At 42.6% G+C, this 22620-nt stretch overlaps 1 protein-coding gene across 5 annotated transcripts in view; it reads left to right on the top strand.

Moving 5' to 3' along the window:
• The window catches only part of MAP2K6 (mitogen-activated protein kinase kinase 6), a 209097-nt gene that overhangs the window by 16136 nt on the left and 170341 nt on the right, over window positions 1–22620 (top strand). Inside the window, exon 1 of one of the 5 annotated variants that reach the window (XR_005554514.1) lies at window positions 8037–8156. The exons of the other annotated variants lie outside the window; for them this stretch is intronic. The gene's annotated coding sequence lies outside the window, so the exon portion shown is untranslated. Of the gene's footprint in view, window positions 1–8036; window positions 8157–22620 lie in introns of those variants that run through there. 5 annotated transcript variants of the gene reach the window in all.

Genomic DNA, 22620 nt, shown 5'->3' with positions numbered 1-22620 from the left:
CCGCACGTGGCATAGGCAGCCTTGTTAACACATGCGCAGTAGTTTCCTGGCAGCGGCGGCCATATTTTTTGTCCAAACAGGGGAGTTAAAGTTCCTTAAGAAAGCTAGGTTCAGCCGCTGGAGTGAATTAATAGGCAAGCAGTACTGGGGTACTAAAGCATCTATTATTCATTCAGAGACATTCAAATCAGACACATAGCTACTGGTTCCAGGACTTGGTGTCTTCTACCTAAAGTAAATAAGAACCTTTCATAACTAACTGTGTTTAGTTGCCTTTGGCTCCTTCCAGACTTCGGGTCCCCCATTAGTGGCCCGTACGCCTCTGGATTTAGTGGTGGGTTCCAGGCATCCCCAGTCGCGTGCCTGTCCTTACCCACCATAGTCAAGCCGGGTTCCAGGCATTCCCATTAGCGTGCCTGTTCTTATCCGTGCACAGTGACTAACTCTGACAATTTGGCAGAGTCTGCTCCTGAGTTCCAGACGCCCCCAGTAGTGCGCCTGTCCTTACTCAAAGTTGGAGCTCTCCTACTACCTGGGTCCCCCCTATCGCGGCCCAGCGTTAGTGGAGAATGGAGGAAGCAATCATTCCCTCCACTGGAGCCCCGCCTTCATCCTCTGGAGCACCTGCTTCAGAGGATTCGGAATCCTCTGCAGCCCCTAGAAAGGCTGCAAGGAAGTCATCAAAGAAGGCTGACAAACAGGCAATCAGAAGACACCAAGCCCTAGAAAAAGAGTTCGACAGAGCCCAGAAAAGGGCCAGAATTGAAAATAGGCAGAATGGGGGAATAGGTCCTGATCTACCGCTGGGTCTCCCTTCATCCCCACGGGCCATTTGGTCATTAGGGAGCTCATCACAGTCCCAAACAGAGGGTGGGATAGGCGAATTCTCATCGCTCTCCCGATCCCCCTCCCCACGGAGGTTACAGGAAACCCCGAGGACCATGCTAACCACAGCACCTGCAGGGTCGCAGGCAATGGTCACTCCTCCTGCATTGACGGGGGATCTGCTAGCTACCCTAATAGCACAGGCAGTGGACCGTGCATTTGAGGCCAGGGCTCAAACTTCAAAAGCCAAGTCTCTAGGACTTAGAACGAGGCATCGGGAGGAAACGGAGGACCATCAGGACCTCTCCTCCGTCTCAGACTCGTCGGTCTCTGAGGAAGCTTACCTGGACCAGCCAGGTACGTCACAAGGGATTCAAATGTCTGAGGAGGAGGAGGACACCTCACCTCAAGGGCCGTCCTTCAGCGGCCTGTTTAACCCTTCTCTTTTTGTTACTATTCTGCGCAAGGCTGAGGCCACAGCCCATCTGGGGCATGGGACACCAGCGGAGCCTGTCACAGTTGACACGGAGGCTGAGCCGACGTTCGCCGAAAAGGTAACCACTCAACACCGCATACCATGCCCGACCATGTTCCTAAACACAATAAGGAAACAGTGGGCAGCGCCAACCTCCCTACCGCTTCCTAGCAATGCGGAGAGGAAGCTATTTAACGTAGCAAGGGAGCTAGAGGGAACATTGGAGGTGCCGGTGGTGGACGAACCCATAGGTCCCCTGATATCGGACACGGCCATATCAGGAGATTTTGCTGAGGCTCTTAAAGCCGAGGACCGAAAGAGTGAGTCCAACTACAGGAGAACGCACCAGGCAATAGCTTGGGCTACCAGGGCGTCTACCTCCGCGTCCTTTTTCACCAGAGCCACACTTTGTTGGCTCCGTGAGCTACAGGGCCGGGTTCCCATGGAAGATATACGCACTCATCAGGAACTCAGCAAAATGGTAGCGGCCACGGAATATGCGTCGGACGCAACACTTTTAGCGACCAAGTTTTCAGCCAAGGCAATGGCGGCAAACAACACGAGCAGGCGCATCCTCTGGCTAAAGAACTGGCAGGCGGATACCAAATCCAAGTGGAAATTGGCTTCGGCTCCGTACCAAGGGGCAAAGCTGTTTGGTGAGGCACTAACGCCATACCTGACAGAGAACAAGGACAAGCGCAAGGTCCTTAAACACATGCTTAAAAGGCAGGACAAGAGACCCGGCTCCTGGGGAAGGAAACAATCCTTTCGTACGGAAGCCAGGGTCAACTACTTTCAAAATTCCCAACCCTTCCAAGCTAGACAGGATAGGGAAAGACAGGGGGACAGACAGAACACAAGACATAGGCAAACACAGGGAAGACGGCCCTTTCGGGGGAACAACCGCCCCTTCCGCCGTACCAGATGACTCCCGCCCAGACCTTCCCATAGGGGGCAGACTAGCAGGGTTTGCTCCCCAGTGGGAAGAGACCACCACGGACGTATGGGTCAGGAACACCATACGTCATGGTCTATCTCTAGAATTTCTCTCAAAGCCCCCGAACCGCTTCCGCCCGTGCCCCTGTCCCACAAACCCAACAAAGAGAAGGCTCATGAACGAGGCCGTTCAGCACCTTCTAAACATACGGGCCGTAGAGCCGGTGCCTATGAACCAGAGAGACCAGGGGTTTTATTCTATCCTCTTCGTGGTCCCAAAACCCTCGGGGGGTTGGAGAGCCATTTTGGATTTGAAAAGGCTAAATTTCTACATAAAATACCGCAAATTCAAAATGCAGACACTACGCTCCATCCTTGGAAGCGTAAGGAAAGGGGATTTTCTGGCATCGATCGACCTCACGGAGGCATACTTGCACATCCCTATCTCTCTGGCTCACCGCCGCTTTCTACGGTTTGCCTACAGGGGGCACCATTTTCAATACAGGGCACTTCCATTCGGCCTGTCATCAGCGCCCAGGGTGTTCACCAAGATTCTGGCGGTTCTGGCAGCACAACTAAGAAACGTACCAGTCAGAGTCCAGTGCTACCTGGACGATATTCTAATCCAGTCATCGTCCGCCCAGCAGTCTTGGGCGGACCTAAAGTTAGTGATAAAAATGCTGCAGGACCACGGCTTCTCGGTGAACTTTCCGAAGAGCCATCTAACCCCAACTACGAGAATACTCCACCTGGGAGCGGTCATAGACACAAAGGAATGCAAGGTGTACCTATCACAGGAACGCCTCAGCAGCATAAAGAAAGCCGTAAAACAGGTAAGCCGCGGTCAGTCAGTGACGCTGGTCTGCCTCTCCCAGCTGCTAGGGAAGATGATATCGACCATAGCAATAGTTCCTTGGGCAAGGCTGCACTCAAGAGAACTGCAATGGTTCATGCTCCCGTTTCAGAGACAACAAATCAGTGCATCCCGGAAGAGGGTAGGCATACCTCTGAGAGTACGACACTCCCTCAGGTGGTGGCTATCTCCAGCTCTCCTCAGGGGGTCCCCCTTCAGGGAACCAGACAGAGTAGTAGTCACAACAGATGCGAGCTTATTCGGCTGGGGAGGCCACTTGGGGACCAAGTGGACACAGGGCCGCTGGTCAGCGGTGGATCTCCGACACAACATAAACTGGCTCGAGCTGCGGGCTATTCACCTAGCGTTAAGGCATTTTCACAGCAGCATAAAAGGCAGGCACGTACTGGTCCTGACGGACAACGTGACAGCCAAGGCCCACATAAACCGTCAGGGGGGCACACACTCTCGCTCGCTCTCGGCCGAGGCCCTCCTACTGGGGGCCTGGGCGGAACAAAATCTGGCCTCCATAAAGGCCGACCACATATCGGGGGAGGCAAACATCCAAGCAGATCTGTTGAGCAGATCAACAATAGATCACTCGGAGTGGCAACTACACCCGAGGATCTTCAGGGAGGTCTGTCACCGCTTCGGGCTTCCCCAGGTGGACCTTTTTGCCTCTCCTTCCAATGCCCACCTAACTCGCTTCTTCTCCCGATTCCCATCCAAGGGAGCAGAGCAGACGGACGCGTTACGGAGCCCATGGCCAAGGGGGCTCCTGTACGCGTTTCCACCCTTACCTCTCCTTCCGGCGGTAGTACGCAAGATTCTGCGGGAAAGGGCCGAGGTAATCCTTGTGGCCCCTTATTGGCCAAGGAGACCTTGGTTCGCAGACTTGAGGAGTCTCTCCGGCACGAATCCATGGCGGATTCCTCCGGAGAGGATCTCCCTCAAGCAGGGGGAGATCTCCCACCCAGAGCCACAATGGCTACAACTAGCCGTCTGGCTCTTGAACGGTCAATTTTAGCCAAGGGGGCTTGCTCACAGGGTGTAATTAGGGTCATACAGGCATCAAGGCGCCCCTCCACGAACCGTATCTACGAGGCCACGTGGAGAAGCTTCCAATCATGGTGCTCTAAACAGGAATTGTTACTCGAAGGGATCACAATTCCCAAGATCCTAGAATTTTTACTAGATGGCCTAGAGAGGGACCTCTCGCCAAACACACTGCGCAGGCAAATCGCCGCCCTCTCAACTATACTTTCTGCCAGCCCCGGTGAATCCTTGGGCAAGCATCCCTTAATACGATCCTTCCTCAAGGGGGCTGCAAACATCAGACCGCCAACCGTGCACAGGTATCCATCGTGGGAACTACCACGAGTACTACAAGCTCTTACCAGAGCGCCCTTCGAACCACTCAAAACATGTGACATTCGCTATCTGACCCATAAGGTAGCATTCTTGGTAGCCATCACGTCAGCTCGGCGGATATCCGAGTTAGCTTCTCTCTCAATGAGGAAGGACCTGTGCCATTTTCACAGGGACAAGGTAGTCCTAAGAATAGACCCTTCATTCATTCCAAAGGTCAACTCCCTTTTTCACAGATCACAGGAAATAGTCCTACCAGACTTCTGTCCAAACCCAGCTCATCCCCTGGAACAACAATGGCACACCTTGGACGTACGCAGGGCACTAAGACATTACATTTCACGCACAGCGGAATTCCGACGCTCGGAAGCGCTTTTCATATCCTTCCACCCTGCTACTAGGGGCCGGAAGGTCTCGTCCTCTACCATCGGTAGGTGGATTAGGGCATGCATCACGGGGGCATACCAGGCGGAGTCCTTGCAAGTCCCCAAGCATATCACAGCCCATTCCACAAGGAGTGCTGCCACCTCAGCAGCATGGGCCATGCAGGCTTCTATTGAAGAGGTATGCAGGGCAGCCACTTGGGCCTCGCCCTCTCCATTCATTCGTCATTACAAAATCGACAGGTACTCCTCTGCAGAGGCCTCCTTCGGTAGGAGGGTTCTCCAGCAGGTGCTAGACCAAAGTTGCACACGGGACCAGTCTATTCCCCAACCCAAGGGACAATAGGCTTTGGTATGTCCCACTGCGTGGATTATCCATCTCCAGTGCTGGAGAAGGGGCGTTGACTTACCTGAACGCCTTTTCTCAGCACGGAGATGGATAATCCACACCCACCCTTATAGACTAGAATAATAGGGTATATTTAGTGGAGCCAAAACGTCTTACTGTCAGTCAATGGCTGCGCTCAAGTCAAGACTAAAGGATCATGGTCCAAGACGGGGCGTGGCAACTTTGGCTGACTGATCTGATTGGCCAGGAATACAGTCTCAACCCACTGCGTGGATTATCCATCTCCGTGCTGAGAAAAGGCGTTCAGGTAAGTCAACGCCCCTTTTGATCTTCTTAGAAATTCCTGCTCATTCCTTTCACATGTGGAGGTGAAATGAAGGCAGATTGGGTGGACTTTAAATTTGAAGCTTCCAAACTTTTCACAGTCTTCAGCCACACTGCCAAACCAGAGGAAAACATATGTCACCAATAATGAGCATACTTTATTTGTTCTATTAGATTTTTTTTTTTTTTTAAAAAAGTCAGAAGATAATTTACTTAGCCTTTGTAAGTAAGCCCTGCAGGACTTGGGACTAAGATAGCAGAGGTGGCTTTCTCTGACTCTTTAAGAAAATTGCTCTGCAATAGTTGCAAGAACTGTCAGAGTTAGAAAATGGTGGAGAATCTGCAGCTTCATTAACAACCAACTGGCATTCTGTTGTCAAGGAGAGAGAATTGTACAACTGCACTGTTAACATTTAACTTTGCGGAATAAATCAAATGTATAACGTGGAAATTATTTAAGAGTAGACACATACGTATATATGCGGTCCTTGAGTTGCAACCTTGAGATTGGCAATTATGGTCATAAATTATGATGGTTATAAAGTGGTTCACCATATGACTGGACCCAATTTCATTACCTTTATTGTGCTTGTAAAGCATACACTGTGATGATTAAGCAAATGTAGCTGTTGTTAAATGAACCCAATATTTGCTATGGGCATTTTTTTTTTTTGCTGAAAACCAGATATAATTGGTGAAATAGTCATACACCATAGTCACGTAAATGTAGACTGGTTGCTTAGTGCCCAAATATGGTCGCATTGATCCCGACATCTGAACTTTGAAATTGGGTCATAAGTACCTCTTTGTGGGTCCGTTGTAACTTCAAATGGTTGCTAACTCTGTTTCAAACCGAGGACTACACATAAACAGCAACCTAGGGAAAGTTCTTGGGAACTCAGAAAGGCGTTTTTGAATCAGGCCTGTTTTACTATATGTAATACAACATAACTGAGGACAGTTTTTTTTTCTCCTAGTAGCCTAGAGTTACTAGCTTAACTTGAATTCCTTATGTGAAAGAGAACTATTTTCTCCACGGGCTTGCTGTAAGTGACAACACCGTGCTCCAAACATAATACTCTTATGGGGACCATGTTATAATTCAGTTTGTGAAAATGGTCAAGATAATAAACAGTAGGATGAGAATGAAATCTGCAGGATATCCAAATGATAATGATAATTCTGACCAAAATAAGGAAGTAACATTTCAAAATACAAAATTTTGAAAATTTCAAAAGATTTACAGTTGGAATCCAGTGATAAATAATTGATATGAAAAAAAGAAGGCTTAGGAACCTATATTGAAACAGGACAAACTATTTGTCAATATATATAGGTTTTCCTCAAAATGGGATCCTCCAGAAGTGTTGTGACTTTACTTCCCAGAATTTTCTAGCCAGCACAACTAGAATTCAATCTGACTGATAATGGTCCTCCATAGTCTTAGTTGTGAATTAGAGTAATGATTTTTTTCCATCATGTGTTATCAGATCCTGGAATTGCTAGGAATTGAACTTGAAATGTTTTTTATATCAAGCATGTCCACTGTTACTTAGCAATGGTTTTTACCCCACTACTGTGTTATGGTTGCATAAGACTTTTAAAAATATAGATGATGTCCATTGGGATTTTCCATCTGGCTTCTCCATGGGCCATCTTGTTTTATTCTCACTCATGCTTTTGGGTTGCCTGACTTGTAATATGAGAAGCTCTTAACAGATCAAAGAATAAAAAGTTTTGACTCCCTGATCTGTGTGATCCTTTAATTCTCTTTGTAAAAAGTGACTATGCTGAAGAGGATACAGAGATTGTGATAGACAAGAAAAGTAGATTTGGTTAGGGCAATGTTTCTCAGCTGTAGCAACTTTAAGATATGTGGACTTCAACTCCTAGAATTCCTCAGCCAGCAATGTTGGCTGGGGAATTCTGGGAGTTGAAGTTCATACTTCTTAAAGTTGGTAAGATTGAGAAACACTGGGTCGGGACTTCTGTAACTAACTATTTTGGCACATCTCTGCGTGTATGATGTTTCTGGTACAGCCACTTCCTTTTACACTCCAGCTTTTATGGTTGAGATGGGGTGAGGCATTATAGATTGTCATGTGTATTACTTTATCTGTAAAGCAAACAACTCATTTGAATTGGGAATTGGCACCGTTCTGTTCCAGGAAAGAATAATTTGTTCTTACAGAAAAATAAGAAAAAAAAATCAGCTTGTGGAGCCAGGCTATAAAATGCTATGAAAGAGAAAGAAGAAGATGCTACAGCAGCAGGTGTAACCCAGTCCAGGTGTTGATGCTAAGGGTTCTTGCAGCACCACTATTTTCTTAGCTTCTTGGAGCTTTTTAGGTTGAAGGACTCTGAATCCCCTCCCTGTGTGCCCCATTATTTGCAGGAATACTATTGTCAACAAGATAATTCATTGCAATACTCTATGGTAAACATTGTTCATTGTTATTAGAAGATCAGGCAAACATATAGCATGGATCCTGGGTGTTGCTAAATTTCTGGCATTTCTTTTAGAACAAAAATCTACTTGGCCAGTAGCAAGTGACCCTCAGTAAGCAAGCAGTTCAGACGTCTGGCAAGATAACCTGTTGGCTGTGTTGGGGAAGAAAGCTTAGTGGAGGAAGATACATACAGGTAATGCTTAAGTAGAGCCTTCCCACCATGATCACAATGGTCGTAAAATGGGTCAGCCACGCGACCAACCCAATTTTACAACTTCTTTGTGGTGGTCATTATGTGAATCCATGGTTGTTAAGCGAAGAACATGGTTGTTAAGGTAACCCATGGTTCGTTATGGGCGCAGTTTTGCTAAAAACAAAGTAAATGCCAGGTTTTGGCAAACTGTTGTAAAATGTAGTTATGTCACCACGACCAAAATGTTTCCCTAATTCTGTGTTAGGCTGTCAAGTGATATACTTCCTACTCAACCATTTTTTTCAGTTGTTGCTTTGCACATTCTGAACTTCAGAGACCTTGCTCATAAATTAAGTACTTTGATGCAATTGCTTGAACATAGTACAACTTGTTTCCTAGCCCTCTGTCCAAATAAATTTGTTAATGGAGGGTGGGGCAGGGAATGGGGTTGTACCTTATGCAAGGAAGAAGCAAGTTTGTTTTCTTAAACTTAATTTGGAAAAGGCAGTCTGGGGTGCTTTTCCTTCTAGTGAGGACCTAACTTGAACTGCAGTGAGAACCATGTGAACATGATTATTGTCTGGAGTTTTTCTTATATAAATGGAAGTTATAAGAGGACTTGAAAGGCTTTTGAGTGATGAATGGGGGAAATAATGTTTTCATTTCATGGAAGTTTAAGGACAACAAGGCAGAGGAGGGGAGGAGAAATGAAACTCAATTTCACCTCATTAGTTCTTCATTGTCTTAGTTCCTTCTCTCTTCTTATTGGGCTTTTCTGCATTGCCAGCAGAGGGAGCAAATAACAGAATAATAGACTATTAATAGAATAACAGAGTTGGGAGGGGCCTTGGAAGATTTCTAGTCCATCTCTGTTTCTCTGAGGACCCTGATTGATCATAGATAACACTGTGCAGAACAGTGATATCAAAGAGTTCATCTCTTTTACAAGAAAGGCATTGTGGGGACCGGCATCCAGCATGATTTACAACCCTCCTCTATTTGCTTAATTATGCTGGAATTGCAAATATTGGATGGTCACTGGACATTCTTATGGTTTTTATCCAGGGTAGTCCAATTCCTTTGGTAGCCAAATCGAACTTTTTCTGTCCTCAGAAAGCTTCCACTTCCAGTAGATCCTTGAAGTTCACACATCTTAAAGTGGCAGAGGTTGAGATTGTAGAAAGAGAGGACAGCAGATAAAGATGAGTTCAAGTCTTGCCTTAGGGACATAAAAGCTAACTGGGTGACTTCAGGTCACTCATTCTCTCAGCCCAACCCACCTCATAGAGTTGTTGTTGTGGAGAAAATAGGAGGAAGACAGTGTGTTGGATATGATATGTTCGCCTCCTTGAGTTACTTATAAAAAGGTAGGATAGAAATAAATAATAAAATAAATAAAAGCTGTGGAGCCAACTATGAGATCTTTCCCCTTTCCTGTCCTTCAAATGCGAAGTGTCCCCAGAAGGCAAGTTTGTAAAAAGCTGCCTTCCTAAATTATCATTATAAAATATGTGAAGTGGAAATTGCTGGCATTTCTTTTTAAGAGAATCTTTTTGAATTGGAAAACTGAGTCTCCAACTTCTTACCCACTTACTTGGAAGAAGCCCCATTAAATGCAATAATACAGTAATTCAGGCTAGATATGGGCAGGATTACGTCAGTATTTATTTTCTACTTATCCACAAAACCCTTAAGAATGTAGTTTGACATATTAATGCATTGACATCTTCAGTGGATTTCGGTGAGGCTGGAGACATTCTGGTGAAGTGAATTGGCCGACCTAAGGCTTAGCCTACCTAGTTTTCCCTTTAGGGGAGAATTATTAGTTTTCTACTCCTGTTTATGTAAAAAAATAATAATGGTAATTTGTGTAAAATTAAATTTCAGTTCATTTTTAGTATAATAAAAAAATACATGAAAACATTGTTGAATAGACTATAAGCCGCTTCCAAACACTTTAGATATTTATTGTTTCTTGGTCTTCCTGTTTTGTCCTGGCAAACAATACTCCAAGGTAGCCATAATTTGATGATAGTGTTTGCATAATGTTTGCACAATGACAGTGTTTGCATAATGCATTAAGTGTGGTTTTAGGTTGACCACAGTTAAAGCCAATGAATGCATACCACACAACCCAGCACACCATGGGCAATGATGCAATAGCACTTCTCTATCTTTGTGCTGACTATCACTTCCTGGTTTATTTACAGGCAGGCCTTGACTTAAAACCATTCATTTTAATGGCCATTCAAAGCTACAACGGCACTGAAAAAAGTGATTTATAACTGGTTCTTGCACTTATGCTTGTCCCAGCATCTTCAGTCATGTGATCAAAATTCAGATGATTGACAACCGGCATATATTTATGACAGTTGCAGTATCCTGTGGTCATGTGATCGCCATTTGCGAGTTTCCCAGGGGCTTCTGACAAGTATTGAGAGAAGCCCTGATTCACTGAGCCTGGTGGCACAGTGGTTAGAATGCAGTATTGCAGGCCAATTCTGCCAATTGCCAGCAGTTTGATTCTCACTGGCTGAAGGTTGACTTAGCCTTTCATCCTTATAAGGTTGATAAAATGAGGACCCAGATTGTTGGGAGCAAAATGCTGACTCTGTAAACCACTTAGAGAGGACTGTAAAGCACCGTGAAGCGGTATATAAGTCTGAGTGCTATTGCTATTGCTATTGGCTTAACAACTGTGCAATTCACAACTACAGTGATTCATTTAAAATCCACTGCAAAAAAAAGATCATAAAATTGTGTGCAACTCACATAACAACCCTTTGCTTAGTAGTGGAAGTTCTGGTCCAAATTGTGGTAGTAAGTTGAGGACTACCTAGATTTCCTGCAGAATTGGAACCTTGAAGCTGTCAAAGCCAACCTGTGCAGGATAGAGAAGGCTTAGCTTCCCCAACCTTCTTATTTCAAAAAGAAGTTCTCATGAACCCACGTGGGATAAAGAACAAAGCAGGAGAGGCTTCATTTTGTGGTGGCTTCATTTTGTAAACACTTATGCACTGTGAACTGTTTTCATGGAATTCCAATAAATTGCTGGTTAACCATTAATATAACTAATCATTAATCTGAGCTTGGACAACACACTAAATTAGTATTCAGGTAAGTACTGTAACCTATAACAAGGTTTGGTTACAGATTGTAGCTAAGGAGAAACACTTCATTGACAACGTGGCCTCATTTGGATAATACATAGTATATTGCTTTACATTTAGTAGAGGACATCTGTTCACTTGAATGAAAAAAAATAGACTAGTAGGACAGCTCGATGTAACTGGGATGAGATGGTCCCTCAGGTTTTTCAAATAAACGTATTTGCAATGTATTGGCAAAATTACTGTACTGTCCTTTTGAAATTTAAAGCCCTTATTACTGAGAATTGTAAGGACCAACAGCTCTAATTGGAGAATTATAGAATGCTTTACTATTTGCGATTAGCATTTATTTCTAAGGTGACTTTTCGTCCTGGAAGTAGAATTTGGAATGGAAGCCATGTATAGAGAGACCAGAGGAAATGTATTAATTCTTGCTTGCTCGGGAGCAAAGCCAGAGGTCACTTTCCTAATTAACCAGATTACTAATGTAAAGTCACTAATGTCCCAGACAACAAGAGGTCTGTTTCTGCAGAACTTCAAAGAGAGTTTTGGGGGAACATAGATTCTTCTTTTTCATCCATGCCCCAAGCCACTAACCTAACCCTGAAGGCATAGCAGATGGTATTGCATTTCTTTCTAAAATTAGACAACTTTGTGATTTAGTAATTATTGGAATGCTTTAAAAGTGCACTCATTTTTAGAAATCAGCATTACAACATCAACTAAAAAGTAATCAAGAGTATAATTAAAACTACTACCAAATGCTGCTAGCCTCTTTTCATCTTCAACTTCTTGCTATTTTTCTCTCTCTAAGCCTGCAGATGTTTGTAGAAATGAAATTTGTAGCCAAGTCCTGCATGGGTATATGATAATCTTAACATAAAATTTCCTTAAAGTCTCTGCTGAGGTAAACACTCAGATATGTTTATTTTATACTTTGGAAAAAAAGAAGGGATGAGGATGTGTGTATGTGTGTGCGCATGAATATAAATGATTATTAATATTAACATATTTGTGTAGATAAAAGCGTTACATAGAAAAATTTTAGAAATTTAATGCAGCATTATAATACCAAATTATAAAGGAGATATATATATTATTGGTAATTTTTCCTCCAGATAAAAGTTTGATCAGCCAGGTTAGTTTAAGATACTGTATTTTCTCAGTGTAATTGAGGCAAATTGAAATTGGATTTTAAAGCCATGGTGAAACTTGCTTGGAAGCTATTAATATTGTTATTCTTGTGTGCGTGTGCATGTGTGTTTGTAGAAGATTAAGTTGTTGGACTACAATTAGGAAAAATTAGGTTTGAGCCTCCACTCAGTTCTGAAGTTGATTGATTGGAAGCGATTACTATTTACTCTTCAACCTGTCACACAGATTTACTGCTATGAGAACAAAATGAGTGGAGATCCATGTGTGTTACCTTGAGCTCTAAAGGCCATATACCAGGAGTGTCAAACTCCCAATGTCACATGACATGTTGTGACGTATGGTGACTTTTTCTCCATTGCCGGCAATGGGGTGGGCATGGTTTCGGCATGACACATCCAGCCTGCGGGGCTGGCAGTTTGACACCCATGCCATATAGCATATAGTTGATAAGCTGTACTTAACTATATTTTATTGCAAGAAGTGATTGCTGGATCTTTCTTTGTTTACTAAACTGAGTTTTGATAACAGTAGCCAGAATGTCTTTTGAGTCTGCAAGGTCCCTTTAACTCAGTGGTTCTCAACCTTTTTAATGCCGCGACCCCCAATCGGTCGTAAGTCGAGGACTACTCAACCGGTCGTAAGTCGAGGACTACTCAACTGGTGCAGCACCGTTTGCAGAATGGGACTTTTGGCGGGCTCAGCAGGGCAGAGACAGCCTGGACAATTCCTATTGGCTTTTGAAAGCCAATAGAATTAGACTCTATTCAAGAGAGTCTATTCTATTGGCTTTCAAAAGCCAATAGAATAAAAGGGAGTAGCACAGCTAAGGAAAAGGGGAAAAAATGGCGGACTGTGTTGTTTGGCGACCCCTGTGAAATGGTCGTTCGACCCCAAATGGGGTCCCGACCCACAGGTTGAGAACCACTGCTTTAATTTCTGTAGATTAAGAATTGCTCTAGCCAAAAGGAGGACTGGGTTGAATTCATCAACCTCAGCTATATGAGTTGTTCTTTGGTGGTTTAGTACCTATGTAGACAGCAGCAAATGAGGGAGAGGTATGGTGCAATTGCTTGGTGATTAAGGCAATCAGAACTTATTCGGAGCCCAAAAGTGGAATTTGAGGGACATTCATCTAGAACAGTGTTTCTCAACCATGGCAACTTTAAGATTCAGAAGGCTCTTGACAGATTTCAGTATTGGGCTGTATCCAACAAGATTCAGCTCTGTGATGAGAAAAGTAAGGTCCTGTACTTAGGCAAGAAAAAACAAATGCACAAGTATAGGCTAGATAGACAGTACCTGGCTTAATAGTAGTGGTTGGGAGAGGGGTTTAGGTGTCCTGGTGGGCCATCGCTTAAATATTAGCCAGCAGTGTACTGCAGCTTTCAAAAAAGCCAATCTAGACCTACTTTGAACTGAGTTTCAGGCGTTTCATGCCCAAATTAATTCTTGAATATTTCCGTGTTCATGAGAAAAAACGTTACTAAACATTATTAAAATACAAAGTGGCAATAAGTAATTGAAATCAAAGGTTTCATTGTTATCAGTCAAAGGAATCCCCAGGACTGGAAGTTTTCAGCAAAAGACAAAATGAGCAAGCTCCGCCCCTCATCTTTATTGGTGCAGTGTCACAACATGCTTACAAAACGGGCACAACCTTGGTTTTGTCGTTTGCCTTCCTGCATTTCTTGTCCCCCTACCTAGCCACAACACTTGTGGCAGAATTCATAGGTACGCTTGCCTACAGTTTATATTTGGCATCTTTCTGATAAATTATTTTTTTAAAAATAAAGTTTGCCTGCATGCAATTAATTCTATCTACATTGTTCTGTTTTTTAACTATGTAATTCTGAAGGATATATATGGATGGAAAGGGAACAATCAGAAATTTAAAAAATAGAGAATGCTTGGTTGCAAATTAAAATTAACATTTGTAGAAATTTGGAATTGATGGAAAAAATTATATATATATATATATATATATATATATATATATATATTTATAATTGTTTTGTTTGATTTTGTTTTTCAAGAAAAACATGGATCTTTGGGAAAAATGAGATATATACAGTAATCATCTCTATACATACTTCACTATCAGTGCGGTGCCTTATGTATGGTTGATTTATTCTACAATCCTCAATTTTTTTAATTATGTGCAAAAGTACACTTAAGTGAAACCATAGTGACATTTTCTAATTGAATTCATTTCAATTTATTTAAAATGTTCTAAATACTTTCTTCTGCTATTTCTTTGGGCATCTTTTCCCCTTTGAGGCCTACTGAAGAATAGAGCCCTGATCTCTAAATAAAAAAAAAAATTCACAATAGGCAGACTTACAAGGAAGCCATAATAATATTAACAACAACAACAATAATAATATTGGAAGGGACCTTGGAGGTCATCAAGTCCAATCCCCTTTCAGGCAGGTTTTTGGACAAATGGCTGTCCAGTCTCTTCTTAAAAACTTCCAGTGTTGGAGCATTCACTGCTTCTAGAGGCAGGTTGTTCCACTGGTTAATTGTTCTGTCAGGACGTTTCTCCTTAGTTCTAGGTTGCTTCTCTCCTTGCTTAGTTTCCACCCGTTGCTTCTTGTCCTGCCTTCAAGCGCTTTGGAGAATAGCTTAATTCCCTCTTCTTTGTGGCAGCCCCTGAGATATTGGATCACTGCTATCATGTCCCCCCTCGTCCTTCTCTTCATTAAACTAGACATACCCAATTCCAGCAGCCGTTCCTTATATGCTTTAGCCTCCAGTCCCCTAATCATCTTTATTGCTCTTCTCTGTACTCTTTCTAGAGTACAGTGTGAAATTGAATCTTCTTTTTTTTTTTTTGAAGAACATGGCAGTGCCCCAGGATATGTACATGTGTGACAGAAATGTATATTGATCTTGCATTAGGCAGTTTTTCTATACTATTTGCCCTCTGTATATAAGAACTGTTGATGCTCTAGAAAATATGTAGGATAGCAATTTATGAACCTTGTGTGTTGTGTCATCTATTAGGATAAAAGGAAACCTACTGTTGGCATTTATTATTACTCTTTCCAATGTTTTTCAGTTTTTTCCATTTCTTAGGGAAAAATGGAAAAAAACCAGGAGAAATGGTATTTCCTCTCACTATTCTCTCCCTCTCCCTCTCCCTCTATATCTCTAGCCACAAGGGTTAAAAAACGTAAGCAACCACTAAATTAGACAAGATGATTTCCAGTGAAACTAAAAGTTTCAGAGTCTTCCCACAAATTTTATAGTGGAATTCTTGTGGGTTTCCTTGTTTCAGATAAGCAGAGAGGGAAACGATATTTGGGGGATGAGAAATAATTGTTGCCATTGGGCTGGGCTGGAAAGGAAATGCAAGTGTGATTTATGGTCCACTGGGGAATACTATCCCAGCATATACCCTTATGGCTGAATTTTATAGGCATTGATGCAAGAGATGACCCACGGCAGAGGTTATTGTACATGTTTTGTGATGCCCAGAAGACCCTGGATGTTTTCTCTAGATAAATAGAGGGGAAAAAAATGTGTGGGTGTGTTTTAGGAGTAGAATAGTAGCAGTAGCTGATGAAAAAACTCGATACCGGTAGTCCTCAACTGATGACCACAATTGAGCCCCAATTTTTTGTTGCTAAGCGAGACAGTTGTTAAGGGAATTTTGCTCCACTTTTCCTGCAACAATTTTTAAATGAATCGCTGCAGTTACTAAATTATTAACAAGGTTAAGTGACTCTGGCTTCCCCATTGACTTTGCTTGTCAAAAGTCACAAAAGGTGATCACATGACCTTGGGACACTGCTACCATCATAAATACACGCCAGCTGTCAAGTGTCTGAATTTTGGTCAACGTGACCATGGGGAAGCTGCAAGGGTCGTAAATATGAAAAAAGGTCACAAGTCACTGTTTTCAGTGCTGTTGTAATTTCGAAGGGTGACTAAACAAATGGTTGTATGTTGAGGACTAGCCGTATTCTTAATGAACTGTGCTTCACCTGACAGCTTGCCTGTTGACTGACTACAGTTCACTTGCTGAGTGCCTCTGTTGCTGAAGCAAAGCTGCTTGCAGGCAGCCATAACATTGTGTGTGAATATATCTTTCTGACCACAATATAACACTTTTGGTCATAAGGTATTGGTGATTGTAAGTCGAGTCATCATAGATTTGATTTTTATGATTTTTAAGTCATGGTCCTTAAGTGAATCACATGGTTGTTAATTGAATCACATGGTTATAAGTCTGAATCCAACTTATCTGGAAAATGGCAACAAAAATGTTGCAAAACATGATCACAAGACTGCAAATAAGAGGAGGTTGCCAAATGTCTGAAATGTGATCATGTGACTGCAGGGGGTAAAGCAACCATCATAACTAGGAGGCTAGCTGATAACTTTTTTCTGATCCTGTTATAACTTTGAACGGTGGTTGTTAAGTCAAGAACTATCCATGTGTCCATTCTGTGCTCATCCCTGGCTTAAATAGCTAGTAGCATGTTAAGATCAGACAAAAATCGGAAGAAGCAGCTGTTACACCGACTTATTGTATGATATACTAATTAACCCATCCATGGCCCAAATTCCTGGTCTGAACAGAGACTGTACACTAATTTTTCAGTCATCATCATCGAGTGAAGGAGAATAAAGTTTTGCGATACTTTGTTTGAAAATCCTGTTTCACTGCAACCTTTGAAATGAGTGAAAACTTTTGCTTTTTCCCTGTATGTTGACTCAGTTCATCTGCTACTTTTCTAAGATGCCTTTGGTGTTCATCGGAGATTCTTCTTCTTGCAAATGTGACTAAGCAGTGACTGAGCACCACATCTCACCCAGTTATGCTGTACTTGGGTCTCAAACTGCCCACCTTCCAGTCAACAGCCCAGTGTTTTAACCACTAAGCCACTATGCCACCTTACCTGGTTATTTGAGCTTTAAAAATTTAAAATACTTGAAGAGCAATGATTTTTGATATTTAAGGATTCCCTAGTTTCCTGAAAACATTTGGTAATAGAGATTCTGTGAGTATCTTTATGAAATGGCTGTTGTTTAAATAACTGTAAGAAAAGCTTTCATTTTCTAGAGACTACACAACTTAGTTGCCTCTGTATACAGTATTTTGAATGATATGGCTATGATTCAGGAGTTTATGGAGCTGCAATTCAAAACATTTGGAGGGCACCAGATTGTCTATGGTTTCAGGACAATAAAGTTTATTGTCTCTTGTTTGACAAGATGAACACTGTTGAATAGTATATTTAGTTCCTTCTTGTTCTTCAAAACAATTTTCATCTGAGTCATAATATACCCCTTTTTTGTTTAATTAAAGTTTGTTTCTGATTGAAACAGTTTGCAACGTTTACCTTCTGTAAAGATGTCCCTGCGCCACATCTATGAATAACACCTCTTTTTTGGCACAGGAAGAAGGTTGTGTGTGTGCGAGCTGCCTGCCTACAATCCTCTGTTTGGCCATTATGTTGTTTTCCCATTTATTCTTTACTGCCCAGGAACTGACGGGACCAGGCTTGTACTCCACTGTTCAGATAACTTTTTCTGGTGGTGGAGACATTTTTTATCAGAACAATCAGTCTTGTTTTTGCCATTCCATGCAGCTCCAATTCTGTGCAACAATTTGGAAGATCATAATGTGGAGGCAATTTTTTTTTTCTTATAGAACTCAATTTTTTCAGGGGCATCAGGGTGAGAAGTCAAGCATTGCATAACCTGTCTATGGAATATATAGAAGGAATGTCTGGAAATGTCAAAAGCGGTTTTGATACACCCAGAGGTTTCTAGAACGAATTAATCTGAATTTCTGATGCTACTGATAGTGGTTCTTCTGTTATTTTCTGAATATGAAATTCAGTGAACTGTATTACTGACAATTGGCTCTGAGACAAGCATTAAAAATGTTGAGTTCTTTTCATTCCCAGATCTGTCTGTCTATCTGTCTATTTACCTACCTACCTACCTACCTACCTACCTACCTACCTACCTACCGTCTGTCTGTCTCTGTCTCTGTCTCTCTCTCTCTCTCTCTCTCTCTTTATATTTCATACTTCTTAACCGCCTGTCTCCCTCAGAGAGGGGCTCTGGGCCGTGTACAATTTAATCAATAAAATTAAGCATAGAAACCAGAATAATTGAAGATTAAAAATTTTAAAAAATATAAAATTACATTATAAAATTACAAAAGATGGAGAGTTCCAAGGTGGGGAGGTTAGCAGTTGTTAATACAGTTGGGTGGGGGGAGGTTTCTCATGACCCAACAGCCCCTTGGTTTTGTGGCCCCTGTGTGCCCCCACGCAAGGCTACACAGCCAAGTTTTGCCCCCTTTGCGGAATGGCAAGAGATTGAGGGCTTTCCTCACCTCCAGGGGCAGGAATTTTCCACAGGGAAATTGGGGCAGCAGCAGAAAACGCCCTCTTCCTAGACTCCACCAGTTGAAATTCTTTCACTGGCAGTATTTGTAGCATACCTTCCCTTCCTGAACAAGTGGGACAAGCTGATGTGATGGGGCAAAATCAGTTCCTAAGTAGGTTCTGTATTTGTTTGTTTGTTTGTTTGTTTGTTCGTTCGTTTGTTTGATTGATTTATTTGCCACCTATCTTGTTTCAAAGGGACTCTGGGTGGCTTACAATAATACAAGCAGGAAAACCACAAAACAAATATTTTTTTATAATGATAAAAACTGAATTGCAATCAAAGTTAAAATTAAAATTAAAGGATGGGGAGGGAGGGAATAGGATGTGCAAGGGGGGGGGAGGTAGAATTGTCTCTTAATTTATCAGCCATCTTCAGTGTGATGCTCTCCCTCTGGCACCCTTCCTGCCCATTCAATTGGTGGCAATTTCAGTAGACGTAATAGTAACAGGAGGCGAGCTCCTGGCCCTTAAGATGCTGCTGACATGACAATGTTCCTGGTGCCATGGGAGATAAAAGGAAAAGGTCACCTACCTGCTGGTGCTGAGCGGATAGGCTATGTGGTACTTGGTTTGCAATTGCCAGCCCAATTTCCCAATCCAAGCTAGAGGAATGCACCAATCATAACACTTATTAGCCGATCTGGCCAATGCTGCAAATATAGATAGTCCAGAATTTATGACCACTACGGATCCCACAATTTCTGTTGTTAAGTGAGACAGTTCTTAAGTGAGTTTTGTCCCACTTGACGACCTTTCTTGCCACGTTGTTAAGTGAATCACTGCAGTTGTTAAGTTAGGGTTGTTAAGCGAATGTGGCTTCCTCATTGATTTTGCTTGTCAGAAGGTCGCAAAAGGTGATCACATGATTCTGGGAAACAACAACTATAATAAATATAAGCATTTGAATTTTGATCATGTGACCATGAGGATGCCGCAATAGTTGTCAATATGAAAAATGGTCATGAGTAACTTTTTTCAGTGCCACTTTAACTTCGGTCACTAAACAAAGTGTTGTAAGTCGAGGACTACCTGTGGAATCAAACTTAGGATGACTTTAATTTCAAGGTAAGCTCAGCAACTCCTTGAGAGAGAAAAAATGGAGAATGTAATATTTTTATGTAGAGGACAACAAGCTTTCTGACCACAGGAGCCACCAAGGTTGGGAATGGCAATCTCAGTGGTGGGATTCAGCCAGTTCGCACCAGTTCGGCAGAACGGGGAGCTAATTTTTTGTTGCCCAGGCCCAGAATGGACTTCCGGAAGCGGCATCCACACAGAGAACTGGTTGTTCACATATTTGAATCCCACCACTGGGCCATCTCCTACCTAAATTTCAAGCTTTTTCATCTGCTTCAACCACAGCAGGACAAAGACAGGATTCAAATTTGAAGTTGATAGGATTGTGGTCAGGGAATATCTGTTGACTTTGAATGTGTTTCAATCTCTGGATCAGAAGAATTGCATCCTTAGAGAACTAAAGGATCCTCTTAACAGTTCAGCTATAACATTAGAATTATTATTATTGCTGTTGTTTATTAGGCTTGGTGGGATGATAACTAAATAAATATTTACAGGTAATCCTCTAGTTACAGTTACTGTACTGGTTCAGCAACTGTTCAAAATTGCAATGATATTGAACAAGTGGGACTTACAAAGTTGCATCCCTCGTATTTGGGATCAGGGCATTCAGATCTCTGGCTTGCAGTTAGGATGTCGCAGTGAGCTACCATCACATGATTTCCATTGCAATCTTTCACAAGCAAAATCAATGAGGAAGCTAGCAGGGTCGGTTGCAAATTACTTTCGTAAATCTCTCCTACCACTTTTTTTCCCAAGGCTCCCTGCTACAGAGAACAAGATCCAGCATCCGCTAGACTCAGTAGCCCCCAGTGGCCCACCTGTACTGAAAAGTAGCCATCTGAGGTTCTTGCTAGCCCACCTTGTTCAGACGTGACTACCCCAGCCCTTGCTGGTCAGTTCATGCTCTGTATCACCTGCCTACAACACACCCCTCTCCCCCCACCTGTGGCACCTGCATACACATCCTTGTGTTTCGCAGCTCCTGCCCACAGCAGCTCCCTAGTGGCACCTGTACACAACTATGCACTTCTTGCCTAGGCTTCCACCTCTTCCCACCTAACAACCTGTACGTTTTTGGAATTACAATGGCAACTGGGACTGCTGGGATTGCTATTGCTTAAGAACGGGTAGGCAACCTTGGCTCTTTTATGACTCATGGACTTCAATTCCCAGAATTCCTGAGCCAACATTGCTCAGCTTGGAAACTCTCTCTTTCTCCTCAGCATGGCTGGCTCAGGAATTCTGGGAGTTGAAGTCCACGAGTCATAAAAGAGCCAAGGTTGCCTATCCCTGGCTTAAGAATGTGGGCATGTGATGTGTTTTCTGACTACATTGCTTAGAGATGGAAATTCCGGTCCCAGTTCCTGTTATAACTCGAGAACTACTTGTAGCAAGTTCAAAATATACCAAAAGAGGATTGACCAATCTGCATTGATGTTGTCAGGTGTTCCAAAGATCAGTCCTATGCTGTTTGTTTTCCCAACCTTTTTATTATTTGCTTGGTTGTGTCTTAAATCTGCAGGTGACATAAAGTTGGCTAGATTAGCTAATATCCTAGGAGGCAGAAGGAAATTCAAATTGATCTTGGTAGACTAGAGAAACAGGCTGAAAATAACAGAATAAAGTTCAGCTTACTGCAGAATTCTTCAGGTAGAAATATTAAATCAAATATAAAAGTATAAGATGGGGCAGATCTGACTTGGTAATAACATTGTGAAAAAGATGGAAAGATAATTGACTACAGTGATATGGCTGTAAAAAAGCACAAATTCAATTTTAGGGTGCAAAGTACAGGTTCCAAATCATAAGTAAAAATTATTTCACCCTGTGTAAATCAGTTTCCTACCTTCGCATCTCCTGAGTGTTGGGTCCAATTCTGATATTGTACTTTAAGAAGATGTTAGATAAACTGGAACAGATTCATGGAAGGGTAAGGTGAATGAACAAGTGAATGGACTCTGAAAGAGTTTTGAAGTATCTGGTCATGCTTAGTCTTTATAAGGCATTATGATAGCACTTCAAATATCTGAGAAAAATCAAGATTTGTCTTTTGTCATTCCTGAATGCAGGACATGGAAGAATAGGTTACATTACCAGAAGGTAGATTCTTACAGAATTTTAGGATTTAACTTCGGCTTTGGAGTGAAATCAATTATCTAGAAATGATAGATTTCCTTTTACTAAACATTTATCTGAATGAAGAAACTTTAATTCCAGTTCCTGCATTGAATAGGTGGTAAGGATCATTGCCTAAATAACTCCTTCCCCCTGTATGATTCTCCCAATCCTATCAAAACTGATATTAATTATTCGTCTTAATGAATATTAATCTTCACTTATGAATTTTCAGGCATTCTCAGAATCTTTTCCTTATTTCCTTCATGAGATGAGCCTTATTTTCCAGGGCTGAGAAACGAGTTTTTTTTGGTAAGTGTGAAGAAGTGCAATCTGGTGAAGCCTTTTCTTATATTCCAGTGATGGCGAACCTTTTAGAAATTGAGTGCCCAAAAACTGGCCCCGCCCCCACTCCACCCCCTGCCTCACCCCCACCCTGCCTGCCCGCAGGGCCACTCACCACCTCCAGGGCCTGCCGCAGATTGCCCAGGCAGCCCAGCAACACTATTGTGGCCATGCCTTCGCAGCATCAACTGTGCGCGATGGAGTGTGTGGGCAGAGTCTTATCTACACTGCCTGGCTGCCATGTCT

The sequence above is a fragment of the Crotalus tigris genome, unplaced genomic scaffold (assembly GCF_016545835.1).
Source record: "Crotalus tigris isolate CLP2741 ecotype Arizona unplaced genomic scaffold, ASM1654583v1 scf7180000024337.5909745, whole genome shotgun sequence".
NCBI classification, from domain to species: domain Eukaryota; kingdom Metazoa; phylum Chordata; class Lepidosauria; order Squamata; family Viperidae; genus Crotalus; species Crotalus tigris.
The sequence above is the reverse complement of the archived record's forward strand: the minus strand, read 5'-3'. Positions and strand labels throughout refer to the sequence as shown.